This window comes from Candoia aspera, chromosome 4, assembly GCF_035149785.1.
Source record: "Candoia aspera isolate rCanAsp1 chromosome 4, rCanAsp1.hap2, whole genome shotgun sequence".
NCBI classification, from domain to species: Eukaryota; Metazoa; Chordata; class Lepidosauria; order Squamata; family Boidae; genus Candoia; species Candoia aspera.
Window position 1 is genome coordinate 93,600,244 of NC_086156.1, and position 21,697 is coordinate 93,621,940.

Consider the following 21,697-nt stretch of genomic DNA (forward strand, 5'->3'; position numbering starts at 1 on the left):
CACATAATACCATTTTTATACATATTGGGGTGAAAAAGGATGAGTTCTAGATTTTAGATTTGAATGGAAACTCGATATCAAAATCTAGAGTAGTTTGAATCAATTGGTCTGGTTCACCTTAGTCTGGGAACATCACTTTAAAATTAGCCCAACAAATATTCAGTAAAAAGCTACAGAAGAAGAAAATTGGAGGGAGAAAAACTAACGATCAGAGCGCCCTAGGCATGTGTGTGGAATGTTCTAGAGGACATCTTGTTGATCAACTTGTTAGAAAGCTTTCTTTTGAAATGTTGTATTTATGTAAAACTTGTATGATTTTTTTTCTTTCCAGAAAATCTGAATACAAAACATGGTAAGTCTCAAATCAAACCAAACTTTTATTATTATTCATAGACCAGCATAGTGGAAAATCTCATAAAACATTTCACTTGCTAAACAGCTGGCTGAGGCAAATAAAAAATAAGTCTGTGCAACTTCCTTTGCTTCTGATGAAACATAAATATCATTACTTCACACACAGTTCTGTGACTTCATTTTTCACCATGTTCTCTGGTTGACAGCCACAACTCCTTTTCTTTTTCAGAACAGGCAATCCTTGGATAACTATTTAAATACACTCAGTATTCCAAAAAGAATCTCAATACTCCAAAGAAGGGGGGTCTTCGGAAAACTTGTCAGTTAAAATTATCTCTCTCACAAATAGAAGAAGGTGACTCAAGGGATAGTCTAATAACAAAATGACATGATCTGAGCTCTATCCTGCATTTGATATGAGCAGCCACTGCATGAGGCTAACAGGGACATAGCCAAAAAAGTTGTCTTCCCAACACAGAGGAAACTACATTGTGTCTGCACCAAGGGTTTAGAAGAAGGGGAAAATCTATATTCCTCCCTGGGAATTTTCAAAAAATTTCAATCAGTGCATTAGACATGGGATGACTGGAAAAAGACAATTTCTTTCCAAAAAAAAATCACTTTAATATTTATAGGCAATTTTTCCACACATAATACAATCTTTTTTCATCCATCTTGGGATGATAAACAGAGAATTCTGGATTTTAGTTTTGAATGGAAAACTAAGTCTCAAAATTTAGAGCAGTTCGAATCAAATAGTCTGGTTCATCTTGGTCTGGGAACAGGATTTTAAAATGTAGCCCAACAAGTATTCCGTAGAAAGCTACAGAAGAGGAAAAGTGAGAGGAGAAAAACTGAAGATCAGAACACCTGAGGAATGTGTGTGGAAGCTTCTGGAGAACATCCTCTTAACCAAATTGTTCAAAAGATTTCTTTTGAAATATTGTATTTAGGTGAAAATTGTATGATTTCTTTTTCTTTCCAGAAAATCTGAAGGAAGAATATGGTAAGTCCGAAAAAAAAAATCAAATCAAATCAAATTATTATTATTATTATTATTATTATTATTATTATTATTATTATTATTATTATTCATAGACCAGCATAATGGAAAATCTCATAAAACATTTCAGTTCCTGAAAAGCTGGCTGAGGCAAATAAAACAATCCTGTGCAGTTTTCTCTGCTTGTGATGAAACATAAATATAATTACTTCACACACACTTCTGTGACTTCATTTTTCACCATGTTCTCTGGTAGACAGCCACAACTCCTTTTCTTTTCAGAACAGGCAATCCTTGGATAACTATTTAAATATACTCAATCGTTCAAAAACAATTTCAATATTCCAAGGAAGGGAGATCCTCTGAAAACTTGTCACTTAAAGTAATTTCTCTCACAGATAGAAGAAGGTAAATCAAGGGATGCCTTAATAACAAAATGTTATAATCTGTGATGGAATGTGAGGGCAACCTTGGAGAACAGAGGCAAAGCAGGAAATCTGTACTTTCAGACTTGCAAGACAAATTTTAGCCCTTCTAGGTAAACCAAGTGGGTAACACAATTAGATGAACTAATTGTATTTTATTGTAAGGCACCATCTTGGGGTGATAAACAAAGAATTCTCATTTTTAGTTTTGTTCTTTTTTATAAGAATTTTATTAAGTTTAAAGCAAAGATAAAAACTACAAAAAAACTAAAAACTAAAAAAAGAAAAAACTAAAAAACTAAAAGAGTGAGAAACAGGAAAAAAATGTTTTTAAAGATTACATAAGAAGTGACTTCTGACTTTCAATAAGAATAAATAGGAATTTCCATAATCAATCCCTTACTCTATATCAAACTAAGATCACATTATTTCTATAAATCAATCCAACAGCACACATAAAAATCAATAAGTACTTGCTCCTTCCCATTATATTAAATTTTAAAAAATGTATAAATGTCTAAACCAGCCTCCCTCTGCTAAACACAACCTTTATTCAATTATTTCCTTCCTAATACTATTCTATGTATTTCTGTCTACTATAATAAAATTCAAATTATAAAAACATATAAATTGTCTACTTTTATAATAATAATATTACAACCATCTTAACCCTATTAAACCTAAAACCAAGCAATTATTATTTTATAGATACCTTAGAAATCTTAAAAATCAAACAAACCTTAAAAAGAAATGAATAAATCTTAATCCAAATCATTAGAAAGACATACAATCATAAAAACCTCATTGTCAATCCAATTAAACATTCCTATTTTTTTCCTAATTAATAATACTACAACAATCTTAACCTTATTAAACCTAAAAACCAAACTATTATTATTATACCTTATAGATACCTTATAAATCTTAAAATTTATAAATCTTTATTAAAAAAACCAATAAATCTTAATCCAAATCATTAGAAAGACATACAATCATAAAAAACTCATTATCAATCCAATTAAGCATTCTTAAATTTTTACCCCACTTTGAAATATGTCAAAACATTTACATATCTCCATTTTACATACAAGGCATTTTTCATACAGGAATCAAGCAGCCCAACTGCCACCCCTAAAAACTCAGCCTTCTCACCAAAGAAAATCCCACAAAACAAGTTCTCTTCTCTCCCATAACATTTCCCCAGAAAGCCATAACGATCCCCAGAAAAACAACTTTGTGTAGTCTGCAGCTCAGATTGTCATTTTAACCCCCTCAACATCAAAATGTAGTCTTCACCTGGCATTACTTCAATCTCACTGTCAGTAAAAACACCAAAATAATATCTTCCCCAATGTCCTGAATATTCTGCAGAGTAGCTTGACAGCACTCTGAGAGAGTCTCTTTAAAAGTCTGCTTAAGCTCATAGCAAAGCTTTAAAAAAATCTCCTTGAAATCCTCCATTTTTCAGGCAGTAGATTATGGCACCCCCTAGATACTTGACTCAGGCAGATAGGAGTTGATGGGTTAATGAAAGAGTTCCAAATGAAATTGGCAAGAGAAAGTGCTCTAACGAGTAAGTCCCAGAAAAAGTAAACAGAAAGCTGAAGATTCAAAATGGCAAATCCAGTGTGTAGGAAAATATTCAATCCTTCAAATTCAGTACAAAAATAATAACAGGAAGGCAATTATATATTCTCAGTCATCCTTAATGTTTAAATGGGAAAACAAGCCCAAACTTTAAAAGAAAATAAATATTTAATCCAAAAATAACGATCAGTACCAAGAGAGTCCACTTCTTCTTGATGTAGAAAACCTCTCTCGGGGTACATGTACTTTAAAAAATATATAAACTGGGTGATTTAGAAATGGGATGGCTCAACCTACTGTCCCTTTAAGGCTACAAATGTGGCTTGGAAATGATGGCATCCCCTGCCTCCCATCATCTCTTACTGGATCATTGCAAACGCTCTGATTCTCTGGATGCAAGATGGCATTTTGGAGAGCAGATGGGGTGATTCTGAGCTTTTTCTTCACATGAAAAAGCTTTGGGCTCCAGGAAAAAGCCTGTCAAGCCCCCTCAAAAAATGTGTGTTGCCAGCTATGCCTGCAGAGCCCGTGGATACAGCTGCTCAGTTGGATATGTTCCCACTGGAAGTCAATTCTGGATTTTAGTTTTGAATGGAAAACTAAGTCTCATAATTTAGAGTAGTTTGAATCAGTTAGTCTGGTTCATCATGGTCTGGGAACAGCACTTTAAAATGTAGCCCTACAAATGTTCGGTAGAAAGCTACAGGAGAGGGAAAGTGAGGGGAGAAAAACCAAAGATCAGAGCACCCTAGCAATGTATGTGGAAGCTTCTAGAGAACATCCTGTTGACCAACTTGTTCAAAGGTTTTATTTTGAAATGTTGTATTTATGTGAAAATTGTATGATTTTTTTCTTTCCAGAAAATCTGAAGGAAGAACGTGGTAAGTCTTAAATCAAATCAAATCAAATTTTTATTATTATTCATAGACCAGAAGAAGAAGGTAAATCAAGGAATGGTTGAATAACAAAATGACATAATTGTTAGCTGTATGATGCATGAGCAGCTATTGCTTGAGGCTAATAGCCTGAAAAAGTTGATGCAACACTGATGCAACATTCTGTCTCCACCAAGTATATAGAAGAAGGGGCAAAACCTATATTTTTCCATGGGAATTTTCAGAAAGTTTCAATGGTGCAGTACACACTAGGGAAACACCATTTGTATCAAAAAATAAAATTACTTTAATATTTGTAGACAATTATCCCACATATACTACAAATTCTTTTTTACACATCTTGTGGTGATAAATGAAGAATTCATTTATTAAACTTTGAGGGGAGAATAAAGAAGATCAGAGCATCCTGAGAATGTATGTGGAGGCTTCTAGAGGACATCCTTGTTCAAATGTTTTATTTTGAAATGTTGTATTTATGTGGAAATTGTATGGATCTTTTCTTTCCAGGAAACCTGAAGGAAGACTATGGTAAGTCTAATAAAATATTTCACCTTGTGATCAATCAGTTAAACCAAACAGAATAGAACTGTGTGTCACGTTTTTTGCTACTTTTGACAAAGCATAAATATAGTTCCTTCATACACAGTTCTGGTTTGAAACTATGAGTGCTTCCAGACAGACAGCCTTTCTTTCTTTGCTTCTCTGTTGCAATAATATGTTGCATATTAAAATTACATGTACTTGTTATTGCTTATAAATAGTTGGGGGTGGGGGCTTGTTTCTGTTGCAAGGTTTGGGATTTTCATTTATATTATGCTCTCTGATTTTCTGTCCTCTTCTGATACCAAGAAATGAGTCAATCTTTCCCTCTCCCTCTCTCTCTCTTTCTTTCCTTTGTGCTACAAGACAGGCAGACTAGTGAAGGGGAAAAGACTTGTCAAAAAGCAACCTCAGCTGCAGAGTTTACAAAAACCAGCTAGGACGAAAGCAAACCCATGTCAGTTATCACAGTTTTGCAGACAGAGAGGATCATTAATCACATTCCTTCACAAGCCATTGCAGCCAAGGACAGGCTGATAAGACACCTGGATTCTAATTAAGTCTAAGGAGATGGGAAGGGGAAGATCAGGAGTTAGAATGGGCTTGTTTATTAGATGCGACAGGGAGGAAGGAATATGTCAGAGGGAAGGATTTAATTTGAATGTTATTCAGTGCTTTGCAACTGCCCTGTATAATTGGATTTTAATAAATGAATTCTTTAAGCTTCATAATGGACTGTCTGGAAAATTTCTAACTTAAGATCCTGGTACTGGGGCTGTCACACAGAAGTCCAAAGCTTATAGTACAAAAAATTATATTTTCTTCTCTTTTTTCAGAAAAATTAAAGCAGGAATTGCAAGAAAAAGAAAGGAGAAAAAAAAATAAATTGAGAAGAGGTAAATAAATACAACTGGAGGGAAATGAGGGGACAAGAAGTCGTAACTGGACAGACAGGAAACAAAAGAGAGACATATATTGCTTAAGTATTTTTTTTAAGTTAAAATTCACCTTGTAAGAAAGGAGGGAATGAACTCTGCTTGTCCCAAGTCATTTGCACCTCTCACCCATTCACTTGTTTTCAAGAGCACCTCCTTTTCATAGTAAATGTAAAATGGACCTTGCCCACCATTCAATGATATTTATTTGGGGAGCAAATCATTTCTTCACAATCAGATAAATATTGTATAATTCTAATATAAAGTTATGTTATGGACTGGAAAGAGAGTGATTTTATCATTCTGACAAACTCATTATTTTAAGTAATTATTGTTAAGAAATAATAAGCTCCCATTATTTAGGGTGAACCAAGTTTTCAGTGCATGTCAATGAATTTATAAATTAATATGCTATCCAGTTTCCTCCAGCAAGAGACAGCTGATATAATATAGTATAATAAATATTACAGTTATAAAATTCATTGTCATGAAATTTACAACCTTTGAAATGGCTTGGAGGTCCATATGTCTCCACCCTTCAGTTGTTCCAGAGATCTTTGAAAACCTGCCTTTATTTCCAGACCCAGGATTAGAGTTTTTGCTGAGTCCTTGGTTATTTTGTTGGTCTTGTTTGGCACATAATGTTTTTTTTCTGGATGTGCATGGTTCTTTTTTATATTTTTATTGGTTCTTCTTCTTCTGTATAACCACCCAGAATCATCTGGCAGTCAGGTGACCTTCAAATCCAAATAAATGAATAAATAAAGCAAAGGGTTTTAAGTTTACCCCTAAACTGGGATGGAAGCTTTCACTAGTTTATTATATACAGTAATATAGGTCCTACCATGGAAAAAGTGAAATAAATTTTCTGTGACAAATGTATCCATGGAAGGACCTATGAAAGGTACACATTAGATGACTTAAAGCATGGGGAAGACTGTGTGGAAGAATTAATGAATGAACGAACATAAGCTATGAAACTGTATGAGGTAATTATCTGGGAAAATGTGGTTCTGTAGGGCATCATGCACATTTTTAAAGTTAACTAAGTTAGTTTGGGGTCCATAATGAGCATCTTGAGTTGGGCTTAGAGCAATCAGTAAACCTTATTTGTCAATGTAAGAGTAGGGGCAATGTGGGCATCCTAGGAGTGCAACTCACTATCTGTTACTGCATTCAAGCTGCAGCTTCTAGGTCATCTTCATGATGCATCCCACAAATAACACACTGCAATAATTCAGACTGAGAGTTACCACTGCTTCATACTGATGTCACTCATCACTGATAACAGATCTCTTTTCTGGAAAGGACAGATTCCACTAATTAGCCTTCTAAGATGAGGTGCAGACTTGCTCTTTTAGGATGAGTGATGACCCCTCCAGGGCAGGGAGGGCATCACTGAACAGATGAGATCCACAGACCAACAAACAATATTTCCATCTTATCAGGGTTGAGTTTCAGTTTATTGGCCTTCACACAGTCAATTACCCTGCCCAAGCAACCACTCCACATGTAGTAGATGAAAAGGAGAGGTACCTCAGCCATCATCCCCAGATGACCTCTCCCATTGATTACATGTAGATGTTAAGAGCACAGGGGATAAAATGGAGTCCATAGCCCAACTACCATGAGACAGAAGAATAATCCCCTAGAACTACTTTTTGGAAATGGCCATCCAAGTTGGGGTGGAACCACCATAGTATAGTGGAACCACCACATCCCAACTCACTGCAGCTCCAAAATCCTTTGAGGGTACTGTGCAACCATCCACTGCCATTCTTGGGGGCCCTAGAATACTGAAGGGACATGGATTAGTATATTTTTCCAATAAAATCCTCTTTAGCATTTCACCCTAGTTTGAGACTATTGCCTTTGAATCCTTAATGGCTCCCAACTGGCCACTGGGTGCCAATATAGTGTTAACTAATTCAAAGAAAGATATGCAGTGAACATACTGTACTTGTATGTTGGCTTAAGTTTTAAATCACCCAAATTCTTAGCAATCTATATTAGGTCCCTAAATTTAGTACTGTTATTTTACTGTATGTGTAATATCAGCATAAAGATTCACTTGTTCCTGGTATTTCTGAGGATGTTCTCTAATGGCTGAATCATTCACCTTCATTTCAGGACTGTCATGGCCCAAAGGACCCTGAATCGAAAAAGCTGCTCCAGCGGAACCCGTGGAATGTTAGCCTCAGGAGACATCAAACCAGGAGTCACCTGAGGTTAATCAAACACAGGCACCATCACAATAGCTGGGGCAGTCAGATGATGATGTGCAGCCCCCAAACCCTCTAAGTCAGCAATTAGAGTGGAAAGCAGAGCAAAGACACTCAATGGAATTCTCTGCCAAGCAAAGGCATGTCCGCCCTAATTAAAGAAAGCTAGCCGTAGTCTGGTTTAAGGTTTCCTATGCATGTTTCTCTGTCGGAAACAACCATCTCTTCTCAGTTGACAAAATCACCCCCAAATATCTAACCTTTTTTTCAATCTTAAAACCCATCTCTTATCCATTCCTTCATCCAAAGCAAACAACCAGCATCAAAATACAGTTTTAAATTAGGTAAACCCAGATCTCCTTGTTCTTTGGCATCTTGTAACAATTTATATTTAATTCTAAGTTTCTTGCCGTGCAGATAAACTTCAAAATATCTTTCTGCCATTGTTTAAATGAAATCATTTTGTCAGGTGTGCTATATTGAGGGTTTGGAACAAATATAAGGCAAGATTGTCTCCTAATGTACTGTTATGGCTGTCACCTCAGGAAGCATTTGTTAGAAGAGAAAATATGGGAGGAATAAGTTGGTTAAAGTATAAAGATTTGTGAAATTTTGAAGGGGGAAACTGAAACTTAATACAAGGGAAACGTTAGAGTTGGAGGGTTTTACATGCCATTGGTTTACTTATGTGCAATTGTCAGAAAGTTTTAAAGTGGATAAAAAGAACTATAAATTTGTTAATGAAACAACCCAATTTGAAAGGGAACTCTGCATGAATGGTGAACATGTTACTCCTAAGATGTATAAGATGTTATTACAGATCAATCTGGAAGATGAACACATCAAGGAATATATGATTAAATGGGCTAAGAACTTTGGATATAACATTATGCTGGAGCAATGGGAAAACATGTGGAACAAAGGTTTGAAATTTATGCTGAATTATAATGTAAAAGAAAATTTTTATAAAATGATGTATCATTGGTATTTAACCCCTGATAAGTTGTCCAAAATGTATAATGGTGTAACGAATGTTTGTTGGAAGTGTTTACAGGGTGACAGAACTTTTTATCATCTTTGGTGGACTTGCGAGAAAGCTAAAAAGTTTTGGGACCAAATATGTAATATTGTTCAAAAGATTCTCAAAGTGAACACACACACACACACACAAAACAGAAATGTTTCTCTTGGGTTTGATGGAGAAGGAGTTAGAGAAACAACATGGAAATCTACTTTTATATATGATTGGAGCTGCAAGACTTTTATATGCACAACGATGGAAAGATCCACATATACCTACAGTGGAAGATTGGATTATTAAATCAATGGATTTGGCCCAAATGGTGAAGTTAATAAGAGAGAATATTTATCCGACTGTCTCTGGGTTAGTCTCTACTTGGCTACCATTTTTAGACTACTTGCTTGTGGGGGGGGGGGGAATGAAGCTTTAATTGTGGGTTTTAGTGACTAAATGTTTTGCACCGATAGAAATAATATTAGTATGGTTTAAGTGCTGGTAAGAGATTATATTTTAAATTGTATTTCTATCTGTATTGGAGAAGTCAGAAACCATCTTTCATTTCTTCACTTTTATAGTTTCCTCTTTTTCTTCAGCTTTATCTTCTTGCTTTCCTATATTTTCTATCTTGTATTTTAACTATATATTTTGAAATTGAATAAAGTTCTTATTAAAAAAAGGAAACAACCGTCTGATTTTCTGTTCTGGCATATCATTCCTGTGTCTTCTGCTCGTGTATGAAACCTGAAACTCTGACCATTGGGCTGGCTGACAAACCTATCTTGGCTCTCTGAACTCCGGACTTAATATTGACTGTTCTTCTGCATGTTCTGTGGAAAGTGAAACTACTCAGGCAAGCCTTATCTCAGACTCTGATTTATGTTACTTTCCTTGTCTGCTAATCTTGAGCAAATTGCTAATCACCAAGCAACTCCGTGTGTGTGTGTGTGTGTGTGTGTGTTTGAAACCTGAAAGAGGAAAAAGACAAGGATTAGGGAGCTTAGTATCAACGTCCTAGGAAAGAAGCAATGGAAGAATCTCCCTTGAAGCCTCACGTGGAGTAGAGTATGCCGTTAAAATCTTAAATAATTCATTTTCCATTATTTAAAGATATTTTATTTCCTTAAATAATTCCTTTTCCAGTTCCTCCGTGCACGTTTTTGTTTCTGTTTTAAATAGTGATGAAAATATACTCTCTTCACATTATTTGCGGGACAGTAAGGAGGAGCACAGGTTTGTTGAATCCTGCTCATTTCCCGTGATATTCACTTCTGCAGACCGTAGGACAGACAGGAACAAAAGAAGAGGAAAATATAGCCACAAGACCATCAATATCATATCATTTTAATATAATTTTTATTAAGAGATTTTTACATGAATAAAAGAAACATGAAAAAATATAAAACATAAGGTTAAAGCAAAGAAAAGAGATGAAAGAAAAAGTGCAGAAAAGAAAAGAGAAAAGAATATTGGAAAAAATAAGTGACTTCCGATCCTCTTTACAGCAGTTATAACCAAGCTTAGTTTTTTATCCTCCCCTTTTAAACTGTTATACATGTTTCTTCTCTCCCCATATTCAACCATTTTAATTAACAAAAGCTGGAATCAGCCCAGTCATTGTTAACCATATTCAGCAAAAAGTCCATAAAGGGTTTTCAATCTTACATTAATGTAATTATTTTACCTCAATCAGACAAGTCTATTTTGTATTCTTTCCTCAGAGGCAATCTTCTTTTGGCAGAATTAACTTGGTGTTCAAGTATTGTTGTGTAACTTGATCTGTTGTCATCTTCCTGACAGAGTACACAGATACATCTCTTAAAACATTTTTTATCTTTATATATCTTGTATCGAATTCTGTGTACCCTGTGTAGCACTGACATTACAATATGTTATCCCCATTCTGCAAACATCAGCATCCTTTGTAATGAGATGGGGAAGAAATATGATAAATAAATAAATAAACATCCCTTTTCCTGGTATTGGCTGTGTTAGTAATCCTCTCCCCACTTCTTTTGCTGCTGCTAATAATAGACATTTCTCTCTTTTTTCGTAATTTGTTCAAAAAGGGAAAGCAACAGCCAAAAGAGAGCCTTTCTCCTTTCTTCTTTCTTTTTCTTTTTCCTTTCTCTATATTCTTAACTCCTTAGTCCCGTTCAACACATTTTACAGTCTATGCACTTTAATGACAAACCCTTGACTTTTTGTTTGGAAAGATCCACCAATCACTTCACTTTGAGAACCCAAGCAGTCCTCTTTCCCACAAAGATATGTGCTATTTATTTATTTAATTAATTAATTTGTTTAATTCGGAAATGCTTTAAAATAAGCAAAATAAAGCCCTTTATCCTTTTCCATAGTCCAAATTCTTGGCAAACTTTTTGCTGTAGATTATTTTAAATCCTTGTACTTATTTCTTTCCATTTACCTTTATTCATGCCCCAGGTCATAGGAGCACTCACCAGGAGGTCAAATTACTCTGCTGCTCTGAGATCTCTATAGCTTTTAAATAATTATAATGCAAATGCAAATGTGTTTTAGAAAGTGGAGCTTGGGTGGACCCAGTGTCCTTTACAAGCTCCACTTGAGGCTATGAACTTGATCTTTCTTCCTTGGCTTTGTTGCTCTTCCTCATGGGTAGCCTGCAGGGTCTCTGCAGGTTTCCTCACGAGGAGCTGCCTTCCAAAGCACATGTGGGTGACTTTTGGCTTCTTCTTGTCTGGAGAACCTCCGCTGGTCTGGGATTGCCACCTGGTCACAGTTCTCCACTTCAGCATTGTCCTGGCTCTTCAGAGACACATTCGTCCACCATTTTCCTCCACCCAGAAGCCTCAGTATCAGAAGAGCATTTAGATAACCCACAATGAAAGAAAAGCTGAATTATTAAATATTTAAGAGCAGGTGTTAAACTAAACCATGGTGGCTGTCTTTGCATTTTAAATTAACTAGTGTTTTTGTGATTTTGTGTTAATAACTATAAAATGTTACCAGAGCTTCATATATTATTCTAGAGAGTGAAGCTTGATAAAAATGGTACTCCAACTTCCAGTGGGGATATGGCGGTCTGAACAGCTGTGCTTGTGGGCTCTGTGGGCAGAACTGACAACACAGCAGGATTGGGGGGGGGGGGGATCAGGCAGGTTTTTCCTGAAGCCCAGGAGCATTTTTCTGGAGAAAGGAAAACATTTGGAATTACCCCATCTGTCCTCAGAACAGCTGCTTGTAGCCAGAATACTGCAAACAGAGTTCACGCTTGAGTGGAAAGAGCAACCGGGAGGCTGGGGTATCACCATTTCCAAGCCATGCTGTAGCCTTAAAGGGACATTAAGACCAGCCACCCCATTTCTAAATTACCCAATTTAAAAATTCTTTTTAAGCTTTAGGTTTTACTTTCCATCCAAATATTAAGGACGGTTGAGACTCTGTAATCGTCTGTCTGTAATTATTTTTGTACTAAATTTGAAGATTTTAGCATTTTCCTACAGGTTGAATCTGCTGTTTGGAACTTTCAGTTTTCTACTTTCCCTGGGGAATTGCCGGCTAGCTTACTTTCACATGTAAACACATTCTGGAAATTCTTCTATTATCTCCCACTTTCACTGGTTAAGTACCTAGAGAGTGCCATAATCTACTTCATGAGACATGGAAGAGTTGAACCAGACTTTTTCTGATTTCCACCAAGACTTTAAACAGATGCTTTCTGATTCCTGCCAAGCTTTTATGCAAAGTATTCAGGACATTGTGGAAAACATGAGGTTTAAAATGTGTCATCTGACTGGAGATGTTGTGGAAGAAATTGAAAAGCTTAACAGTGACAGAAATGTCTCTTCTAATAGTGAGATTGGGGCTTCTGTTGAAATGCTGGATGAAGATCAATTAGTCAAGTTGAAGAAATTAAATGGAGGGATCGAATTACAAGCTATAAGTGAAATTGACTTTCTGATGCAATGCCATAGAAAAGAAGGGGTTATTATGTATGGAAGGTTTTTTGAAGAGCAGTCGGAGTTTTTAAGGGGGGCAGTTGGGCTGTTTGATCTCTTTATGAAAAAAGCTATGTGTGTTTTGTGGAGATATGTAAATGCTTTGGTTTATTTTGAAGTTGGGTAAGGGTTTTAGAATATTTATCTGGATTGCTTCTAAGGTTTGGTCGACTTTACTTATCTTTATTTGGATTAAGATTATTAAGGTATATACATAAAAAAGCTTGGGACGCGGTGGCGCTGCAGGTTAAACCGCTGAGCTGTTGATCGGAAGGTCGGCGGTTCGAAACCGCGCAGCGGGGTGAGCTCCCGTTGTTAATCCCAGCTCCTGCCCACCTAGCAGTTCGAAAACATGCAAATGTGAGTAGATCAATAGGTACCGCTTCGGCGGGAAGGTAACGGCGTTCCGAGTCGTCATGCTGGCCACATGACCCGGAAGTGTCTATGACAACGCCGGCTCCAAGGCTTAGAAACAGAGATGAGCACCGCCCCCTAGAGTCGGACACGACTGGACTTTACGTCAAGGGAAACCTTTACCTTTACTATACATAAAAAAAGAAAAATAAATGCTCGGTTTTAGGTTTAATATGATTAAGATTATTATAATTGCTGTATTATTAATTACAATGGCAGACAATTTATAAGTTTTTTAGTTTGATCTTTATTATAGCAGACAGGAATGTATAGAATAGCAATAGGAAGGAAATAATTAAATAAATGTTATCCTTGGGAGGGGAAGTTGATTAGGAGGCTTATATATTTTTTCTTTTTTTAATATAAGGGGAGGGAGCAATTATATTTAGTGATTTTTATATTGTGCCAATGGAATGATTTAGAGAAATAATGTGATTTTGGTTTAATATAGAGTAAGGGATTGATTATGGAGATTGTTGTATATCCTTGCTGTTAGAAGTTGGAAGTCACCTCTTTCTGTAACCTTTAAAAAGAAATATTCTTGTGTTTTCACTCTTTTTTAGTTTTTTTGTTTTTTTGTTTTTCTGTATCTTTTATCTTTATCTGAAATTTAATAAAATTCTTATTTTAAAAAAATAAAAATGATATTCCATATCTGAAAGCACCATTTATCATAATTGGCCCTAATGGTTCTAAGTGAGCCAAATGTTATTTCTTATATTTATCAAGTAAAATAAATTGAGAAGGGGGAAGTATTTGTACTAAGGATTCATCTGCAGGGAAGAGAAACATGAAAAAGGGAGCAGTAGATACCAGAGATTCTGAAGTACAACTCTGAAAAACCTAAGTCACCATGCCCTATGAGGCGGGATTCAGAGAACTGTATTTCAGCAATTATAGTTCCCCATGCTTACTCTAGAATCCAACTAAAAGACAGTCAGAGTAAAATACAAGGAAGTTTTTTCAGGTATCCCATTGTCAATTTTTACCTGCAAAAACTTTCCTGAAACATAGTTTGAGAGGAAAAATGTCTAAGGGTTAAATTGGTAGTTTTATTATATTACAGTTATTATACCTTTTTATTATGTTAACCTTTTCACTGTAAAAGAATGTAAGCTGCTCAGTGTTCTACTGGATTGGAGAAGCTTATGAATGGAGGGAAGGAGGGTAAGAGGGAGGAATATCACATTACTACCTGTATTACTACAGCTATCTCACTCACAGAGTGAGTGACAAGGTAAAGGCAACATCAGGATAACAAGCCAGAAAAAAATGTTGCCAAGCCTCCTTTGTGCTATGGTTAGGCAATCAGGGAAAGGCCCTATTTAAGTTTATCTTATAAATTACAATACAGTTGTCTTGCATTTCTTACCCCTTTCAGCAATGATAATCTGAAAGGGATCTGAGACTATAAAAAAGGATTGTGAGAACGCACATGGAATTCCTTAGCTTGCCCATTACTGGACTGAAATGTGGCTTCTTAGTCTGGATCCAAAGTTCATACAACTTGATTTGGTTGAAACTTGATTTGGCTTTTTAAGATCATTTCACTCAGAAACGATAGACAAGAACTTACAATTCTATTTATTACAGAATGTTCTGCAGTGATATATCCACTGACATTTGTGCTTGGCTTTCATGTGAGTTGGGAGCTTGATAGTTGCACAATATCAGCAGAAAGGCAAGAGTTATGCAGACTCAACTCTTGTTGACAGCTCCACAGCTGTAAAACCTGAACAGCGTTTCATATAAAGGAGGAAATGGAGCAGATGAAAGAGTCTTCAGATCTTTTCAGGACTCCCCAATTCCCCCATTATCAATTCCCATTCATGCTGAGGTATCTTCTTCAACATAAGTCTCTGAAGTAGGTGTATCATTAAGAGTCAGGTTCTTAGATCAGTAGAGCTATGGGCAGATATATGCCTTCTAAATTCAGGGATGCGGGTTCCTTGGAAGTGAAAATTACAGAAAATGAGTCATCTGGAAACCCTAAGGCCACAGCAGAAATCATTTTGAGACCGTGAGTTCTAGTCCCGCATTAGGCATGAAAGCCGGCTGGGTGACCTTGGGCCAGTTACTCTCTCTCAGCCCAACTCACCTCACAGGGTTGTTGTTGTGGAGAAAATAGGAGGAGGAAGGAGTATTAGGTAGTTCGCCACCTTGAGTTATTCACAAAAATAATAAAGGTGGGATAAAAATAAATAAATAAATAAATATTTTTTTTTCTGGCAATAGAAAAAACTGTACAAGTCCACAAATTGCCCTTCATGCAGTCTTAGTTTGTATGGCAGATCCCTCTGAATTTCTCAAGATATTTTGATATTTGAAATAAAGGAAAGGATGGGGACTTCCTATCCTAAATTAGTCCCCCTTGTCTCTGAGGAGAGACAAGGGGGACTAGCATATAAATGCCATTTTAATACTGGCAATAGGACAGTGACTTCCGTTGCACCTGAAATAGCTGGCTAATTTATGGATAGAGGAGTAAGAATATGGTATAGACAAAGTCCAAACTATTCAGATTAGACAATGTTCAGCTAATTGATCGTTGTTCTATTAATATTTAAGATAGCATCCAGTTTCCAACATCCATGATCCATTCTTGTTACATGTTTTGCAACTTTTGATTGGTTTCCAAAGGTAGGCTCACCTAGAGTGCATTGCAATAGTCCAGCCACAAGAAAATGCTCCATAGTTTTTAGTTTAACATGATGCACGGACACTTCCCAAGAAAGAAAGCCTGGTGTAGAGAGGGTGGGTTTGGACATCATGCTAAGCCAAAAGGAAGTAACACTAAGCTTGTTGAAATAAATCTGTGAATCCAGTAGGAAAAGTTCTCAGTCTCTTTAGCGTTATCAAGAAGCAAGTTCGTTGGCCATTTGATTTCATAAAGTAGTAGGAACAGACAAGGATCAAATAATGTGGGTCATTGATAAGCAATCCCATAAATTCTCTATGAATCATCACATTATCACTGTGTATCCTGCTGATCAAACTACCCTGAGTTCCTGACAGGAAAAATTAGCAGTCTGTACAGCCCCAGTGCATCCATGCTTTGGCACATCTTTGAAGACCAGGAGGGTGGGTTATGATTCACTCCCTGATGCTGGATTTATGTCTTACGGTTGTGACTGGGTTTGGTTTTTCCCAATTTTCCATTGGGTGCCATTGTTTCTTCTTATTTTCTTCTTATTGTTTTTAATCTTAATATGTAAGCCACCCAGAATTGCCTCCCTGATTGAGGTGCAATTCAAACTGGTTAAATCAATCACTCAGTCAATTTGGAGACTCCTTCTGCATGACGTTAATTCATTCAAATATGTGTGTGTGTGTGGTGTGTGTGTGCAAGTATGCACTGAACATAACCTAGTGGTTTGGAGAAAATTCTTTGAATCCTATTCATTTGCAAGCCAGCTCCTTCTAGAAGTACTGTATTTGCTCAAGGCCTGAAGCACTTCCTCCTATTTATATTTATTTATTAATTATATCTGAAGCATACGTAGTCCTAATAAAAAGGATTTAGCTTAGTGCACAGCTGAGAGAAGAATCCTCATATATGGTGAGGTGCCTCATATCAGGACATTTGTATTTAGGATTATGTATTTGGATTGCTTTTAAGGTTAAGATGTTTAAGATGAGGCGGACAAGATGTAGCTATGAACTTGCAGCCCTGAATCAAATTCTGTACATCCCTTTGCCTAATTTTAAAAGCTTGTAAAGAGGTTAATACTGACATTCAGGAAACACTGACTTTCCATTCTCTGCAGTTTTGTACACTGAAAATAAACAAACAAACAAACAAACAAACAAAGGCAAAAAGAGAGAGAAGAAGTGTCTGTGAGACAACAATGGTATCTCTTGAAGACCACCAAAAAAAAGTTCCCAAACCAAGAATGGTGTTGTGACAAATGTTATTAATACTGAAGGATATCAAAAGCAAGACTCTAATATTTACAGAATCAGTGAAACAGTGAATGCACTCATGGTATTTTCTCATTAGTTTTATCCCAAATTAGCCCACTCTAATTTCTAGGGGAAAGTCAGAGCGATAGCTCATCTTTAAGAAGGCAGTTATGTCACTAGAGACTTGACTGTTGATTTATTTCATACTGGGAGATTGACTTCTGTGGTCCGTTGTGAGCTCCGTGTCTTCGCTGTCTATGGAACAGGAGTGTTACGGAAAAATTTGAACTCACACTAAACACGGACAGGGCACCATGTGTGCAAATTGCACATGTTTACCAATCTCCTGGAAAAATAGTCAAGTCTCCTCTCCATAGGCTAAGATGCCCTTGATTCTTCCCAACTGGATCATTTCAAGATTCTTACCTGATAAGACAATCAGATTCTGAACAGCGCTGTGGGCAAACTTCTTCATCTGGCTCTCCCTGTCCATTCTTTGATACCCACAGCTATAGTGGCCTGCACTTTGCTGTGAGATCTGGAGTGACACCTTGTAAATGCCATCATATAAGAAGGCAGTGGGAGTTGAAAGGGGATGCCCATCTTTACAGAAATAAAAGTTTTTCACCTCAAATTCATTACTAAGCCAGCATTGCAAGAGGACCCACTCTCCCACTTGCACTGAAGTTCCATTCATAAAAAAATGTGGGGCTGGAAGTTCACCTAGAACAATAATGGGAGAGATATAGATAATGGGGGACAGATATAGAAGCAGGAAAAGAACAAGCATTTGAACTCAATAAAAGTGATAAAGAGCTTTGTATACTGGATTTCTAGCTTCTCTCCAGGAAAATTTGTGTTGTTGTTTTTTTGCTCACATATTAGTGCTTAAATTATTTAACTTATGTAGCCTATATCAGAACAAAGTCAGAAAGTTTAAACATCTCTTTAATACACGATGCTAAACAATCATTTTCAATTCTACCAGTGTGATCATTAACATTATAGATGTATCATATCATTTTCAAAACAATCTCCTTGATGCAGGTGACTCTTCAACAACTCTAACTTCAAGAAGAATTTGTTAGCCAGGCTTTCTTCTTACATTTATTATTAATCTGTCATCATTCAGGACTATTAAGTCCTACATGAGTGCCATGATAGTGTCAAAAGTACACAAAGGAAATCTTTGTAAGAATGAAAGTATATTAATAACTAGCCCAGGAGGGAGACCCATCGAAAATAATCAGGGAGATAATGTTTTGGCAAAATTTAAAACTATTTCTGAAAAGCACAACTGCATGACCACTGCATTGGAATTAAGCATCTGGCATTCAGAAGTTTGGACCACCATGTTATTTTTATTTCCCTTTTGTAAAAACCTAAAATAGAAAATGAGCAATATTTCCTTCCCAGTGTCTTGGAAAGCTTCCTAGCCCTACCAACAAATCAATGAACACTTCATCTAATTTCCTATTGAGAAAAGGAGAAAGAAGAAAAAGAAAAGCAGCTTATTTGAAAATATTGCAAATGGAAGATGACAATGACAGAAGTGTCCATATCCTATAAAATTCCATAAATAAACTAGGAAGATTGTGGAATAAGAATGTAAATGTAATTTAGAGGGACTGTAATTTCATACTCACCTGTAGAGTTACATTGTCCTACATATTTCTCAGCAACACTTTCAGTCAAACAGCAGGGAGTTACAAGGAGAGCCACTGCAATTAAAAATTCACATATCAAGAAAGATTTAAGATTCGGCATGCTTAAAACCACCTCTTTTGCAAAAAGAAATTGTAAGTAAATAAATGGATTAAATGCATAAACCCATGATGCATTTGTTTTTATTCTTTACCTTCCTAGATCTAGTCATTTATATCTTGGGTTAGCTAACCCAAAGCGCACAATTCCCAGTGCATGCATACAGTTTTGCTGTGTCTTCATTCCGAACGGATCACACCATGGATTGAAAGCCTCCCAAAACAGTATTACAAATTATAAAATCCATCTTTGTCATTCTGAGTTGAAATAATATCTTATCCATAATATCTTATCATTGTATGCAAACAGCCAACTCTCATTTTCCATTGATTATGCTACAGGGATCTATCTACCATCTCTATCTATCTATCTATCTATCTATCTATCTATCTATCTATCATCTATCTTCTCCATAAGAACAATGTTTCTTTCAACTCACAGAAAACCCAAAAGAATTCCATAAGGAACGACCAATTAGTTTCTCACTCTTCAAAGTTCCAGCATAAGCAGCTAGTTCATTCTTTTGTCCATCTCTGCTTCTGTCACAAACTGCCGGAAGTGACTAGCTCTTTCGTAAGGCACAAGACCATTGTCCCGTACTCAGCCTGCAGTTCGTTAACAAACCTTGAACAAGTTCATCTGCTGTATTCTCTGCATTTGCCTGTCAAGTGTAAACTCTTAAAGACCCTCCTGAGTGGTACAAGCAAGTCCCTTCCTCAGTTTCATCTCCTCCATTTTCAAAGATTCTGTCCTGAATTTCACATTGAACAATATGCGCTAACAATTCTACTTCACGTCCTTGGGAAATAGTCACACGTTCTGGTAAAAAGCTTATTCTATAGTTTATTGTAGATAAAACATCAGACAATCATCAATTGTGTAGTTGTGCATGAGTTGCACATCTCCTAATTAGGAAAGAGAGAAGTTCAGCCAATTTCTAATGCTCACCTCAAATGAGTAAACACTTCCATCCTCTGTGGGGGTTTTTTTTCAATCACTTTAGATGAAGGCAGTTGCATGTGAACAAACCACGAGAGGTTTGTGTACACACTTATTTTTCAACCAAAATCTATTTTTACACCGTGGTTTGTATACCGATCAGAGCTAATATGAACTAAGAAAACTCTTTCCCACCGTAGTAGCTCTTTCTCACAGCAGTAATCATGCTGTACATAAAAATAATCTTCCATGGCTCTTTTCTAATTGACTGTCCATTAATCCCAGCAAGAAAAGTTCTCGTTTCAACTGAACGTCAATCTTTAAAATCCTTTGTATAATTATATATATATGAACCCAGACATTTCTGGCTTTTTTACAAGCACACCAAGCATTTGTACACACTTCAGTTCTGTCCTCTGCTGCTCAGTTCCAAATGTCCTATAACCTATCTTAAATTTATCTTTCTCTTAACTGCCTACAAAAACTGTTGAAAAATAAATCCCTCTGCAGTCATTTGCTTTCTTGATTTAAAATATAAGCGCATTTAGAACTGCTGTCAAAAAGATCAGAAAACGCTTCTTTATAATCTTTTCTTTCACTTTCTCTTTCTTTCTTTTTCTATTTTCTTTCTTATTCACTATTCTTCCTTGTTTTCTTTGTTTCTTGTCTAATATCTGTATTGTTTTTATCTTGTTAAAACTTCCTTCAATAAAAATTATATTAAATACATAATTTTCAATAAGAGGAACAGGAAGTCATACTTGCTGGATACATCATACCTTCCAGCAAAATGTTCACCCAATTCATGGTGCAGAATAGAGGAGGGGTCACCTGGTCTCCTACTTCCCTTCTCTATTCTACTGCCATTATGTGCATAAAAGGATTAAAGCAACGTTACGCACAGCACAGAAGAGGGTAACAAGTAATAAGCCAAAGGAATTAAGGCACGACCTAATGAAAGGAAAAGGAAATATAGCTAAGTCTCATTTTCACCAGCACCATTAACTATCTCACCATACCTCTCTGTCCTCGCTTCCACCATGTCCTGTACCAATTCCTATATGGCCTTTTGACTTCACACTTCAGGCTTCTCTACGTTGAAGGTTGTCAACTACATCCAATTAAATTTTTCTTGGTTTTCCGCTTCCTCTCAACTCATTCACTCTTCCTTTGTATATTTCTTTGGCAATCTGATCCTCATTCCTTCTCTCTATATGACCAACTAACTCAAAATGCTTCTTTCATACTAGCCACATTTTTGTATTCAGTCCACATTTATTCAACACCCTTTCATTCTATATCCTATTTCTTCTTGTTTTATCACCGCATCATCAGTTTCTGATGCACTGAATACGCAACAACATGCAAAATTAGGCATATATCCATTATTTATATATTTATTTTTAAGGCTGTACTAACACAGACCTGCAATCACCAGAAGCTGAGTTTGACTTTTCTGAAGTCGTCTTTCAATGTATCAATTAAATGATGAATTTTAATTTTTCCTGTCTCCCAAATCCAACTAAAATATTAAAATTAATTTGTATGTTACTGGCCTCTAGAGATCATTTAAAATATACCTAAATACATTTTTAATGTGTATTTCAAATTAAAATACTTTCTAGTCCCCATTCTGTTTTAAAAAGCTATTTTCTTGCTCTGGAACTGGACAATGGCAAAATGTGAAAATGTTGGAGTACTGTCCAGACATGGCAAT

The 21,697-nt window shown here is 36.1% G+C and overlaps 1 long non-coding RNA gene across 1 annotated transcript; it reads right to left on the minus strand.

The window, feature by feature from the left end:
* Positions 1–17,703: 17,703 nt before the first annotated feature.
* LOC134497371 (uncharacterized) lies at positions 17,704–19,006 on the minus strand. Its single transcript, XR_010067911.1, has 2 exons — positions 18,924–19,006; positions 17,704–18,000 (listed from the first exon to the last, which is right to left on the minus strand). It is a non-coding gene; the product is annotated as an uncharacterized LOC134497371 (long non-coding RNA).
* Between the last annotated feature and the right edge of the window lie 2,691 nt (positions 19,007–21,697).